The sequence below is a fragment of the Lygodium microphyllum genome, chromosome 25 (genome assembly GCF_053477565.2).
Source record: "Lygodium microphyllum isolate KBCC chromosome 25, Lygodium_microphyllum_v1.1.10, whole genome shotgun sequence".
NCBI lineage: Eukaryota > Viridiplantae > Streptophyta > Polypodiopsida > Schizaeales > Lygodiaceae > Lygodium > Lygodium microphyllum.
Window position 1 is genome coordinate 46,123,674 of NC_141159.1, and position 3,242 is coordinate 46,126,915.

Here is a 3,242-nt window from a genome sequence, read left to right on the forward strand (position 1 = left end):
GGAGTCTGCTCCCCTAGAGCCATTTTATAGGCTATTCAATAGGCCCATAAGGTTGCCATCAATATGTTGTCCCAGTCATCGCTGTGTGAAGTAGAGACTACCTTAGTCTCAAGACGTTTATTGAGATCTTATTTGTGGATTCAACCTGGCTGTTTGCTTGAGGGTAGTAGGGTGGAGATTTCCTATGGATGATCAGAAAGGCAGACAATGGGTGGGAAATCACTTTGTTGATAAAGTGCATGCCTTGGTCAATAACTAGTTCAATGGGGTAGTTGAATCGTGAGATCACCTGCTCCCAATGGAACTTTTCCATGGTCCTAGCATCATTTTTCCTAGTGGCTCGTGCTTATACCCACTTTGTGAGGTAGTCATGGCGGAAACTACGATATACTTAGCCTGCGAGTATTGTGCTACAGGACTAATTGGCCCAATGAAGTCAATCCCCTAGTTTTAAATGGTTGCCTTGCAATAATTGGGGTTAGATCCATCTTGTTCTTGCAAACATGAACCTTGTTATGTTGGCACTCATCGCAATGCTTTACAAACTGTGCTGCATCGTGAAAAAGTGTGGGCTACCACAGTTGAGACCGCATCACCTTGCGTGCATGCCGTGTCTTTGGTGAAGTGTCCTCTAGCGATTCTATCATGTGCCTCCACAAGTATATTATGCATCTCATGTTCACACACATATCGTCATAGTAAGCTATCTTTCCCTAACCTATAGAGTTGACAAGCAGGCCTTTCAAGTAGTCTATGCTTTAGCACTTTGACTATTTCATCTACCCAGTATGGTATCAAGTCGGCTCTAAATAAATCCTTCTTACTAGACAAGTTAAAAAGATGCATGTTTGGTAATTCGTCTACGATACTCTATCCAACGAATTCTCCCGTAGGTATGCAAGGCATGTGATCATCCATGTAGTGTTGCTTCCCCTTGCACACAACCACAGAGAAGTCAAATTCTAGCCGAAGTAGTAGCCGCTTGGCTACTATGTGTCCCATTAGCGCAAGGTTTGTTCACAAGATAAAGCAGAGCCTGATGGTCTATGAAGAAAGTGAAAGGCAAAGCTAAAAGATAATGCTAGAATTTCTTCATAGCAAAAACCATGTCCAAACCTTCTCTCTCTTGTAAGCTTCTGATTAATAAGAAGCATTCTCCAATCATATGAAACCAATATACCTCTTGCTTCATGTAGCTGCGAAATCTCCTTACATCCGCAAAGTGTGACATAGTAGAGTCCTTTGCCTTTGTGACAATCATGAGAAGTAAAATCTCCATTTTCCTAATATATTGGTTATTGAACAAAACATAACTTCAATATTATTGAACCAAATTAAGTTCAATTCCAAAAAATAAAAGAACATTAGTCCATGAGGAAAAAATACCTCTCCGTAGCAATATTAGCACTACAAATGGCATGCAATTTGTCCTTGGTAATAGCCATCATGTTCTTTTCATCCCAATTCAATGCAAACAAAACATAAAAGGAATCCTCTACACATGCAGGATTAGCTATTTCAAGGTACTTGTATACTTTGTTCCTCAATTTATCTTGCTCTTTGTTTATGAATTGTTTCATTTTTGCCTCATAATTTACCTCTGGCAATGCAAGATCCTTGAGGCAGGCCTCCTCTTTGAGTATGGTAGAGTTATAGTCATCCTAAATAAAAATCCAATACACTATTCTTAGTTATTGTTAAATTCAAGATACCACAATTTGTTATGCTGAAAACCAAAATACTATAGCCAATTTTTTATCTTCCACACCAAAAGCAATATTATCAAACATGGGTTCTTGTACCATGGATCATTGCCATGGTTACTTTTGCCTTCAGTTTCATACTCTATTTCAATCCACCATCTTTGAGAAGGGCTCATCCTTTCCAAAATGCTTTGTTTATCGGTGATGCCAAACTTTTGAAACATGAAAATTTCATGGCCTAGGTTGGGTTTGACATGTGCTCTTTTTACACTACAACATTGAAAATTGTCTTTAAATTTTAAGATTCATGCATAAATAAAACATGTTCATATTCATATAACTAATAAATGAAACCTATTGGCATTCACATGTAAATGAAATCTATTGGTATAAATAAAATCTCTTGAAATTCACACATAAATTATCTTTATATTTTGAGATTCACACATAAATAAAAACTATTGGCATTCACACATAATTGATAATCTATTAACCCATTTGAAAAAGTTAATAGTAATAAGTATACTTATGCATTTGATGTATCCAATGCTAACAATAATTCTCATTCTTTCTTCTTCTCCACTTGAATGAATTGACATAGAACTCTAACATGTTGTGAAATATATTCATTATAAACTACATACATCAAATATTAAAATAAATAATTAGTCAAAGAATGATGTATCATCACAATAAACAAGAGAAAGCAAGACAATGCATGGTTACCTTCCTTTATCCTCTTCATCCATGTCTTCTTGTCCCAAACCAAAAACTTGCGCCCTCTTAAATCAGTCCACTCATCAATCAATTCATATTTAAACATTTGGTTAAATTCTCTCCAAAGAGGGTCCCACTCTTCCAAATTTTGGGGAGATACATCCATTAGCTCACCAGTGAGAGCATTAGCTTGTTTGGACTCCCCGAATCGCACCAATAACAGCCTACAAATAGACAGGTAGGGGGTGTTGAGGGTTCCCCCTCTCGGCCTTCTCCCTCACCTCCTCCTCCCTCCAAGGGGGCTACGCCCAACCCTCAATAGTTGTCTGCATTGATGTAAATAGCAGCGTGTCTTGAAGGTCTCCTCCCCTCCCATTTTTTCAGTTTACTGTCTCCTTCTCTACCTCCCCTTTCCTTCTCTCCCCTCCCATTTTTTTCCTCTTATTGTCTACCTCCTCTTCCATTTTTTAAAGCCATGGAGAAAAAATGAAATTTAAATTATAGATTTTCAACCATGGGGATGGAGTGTGGAGTTTACCCGGTGAGTTTGATGGAGAATATTGGTCTTGTTTAAGCTTGTTGCAGGGGCTGCTCTCCTTCTTGCTTCTTCTTTTTGCCTCCAACTTGCAATGGGAGAGAAGAAGAGGGAAACAAAAGAGAAAAGAAATAAGAAGAAAACGAAAAAGAAGAAGAAGAAGTAGCAAGAGGAGGAGGAAGTAAAAAAGCATAAGACGAAAAAGAATATATGCTTAAACTATTTGCGCGCAACTTCTAGTGGCAAGAAAGTAGGTGCATATTGAACATCCATCATGAGAGAATGTT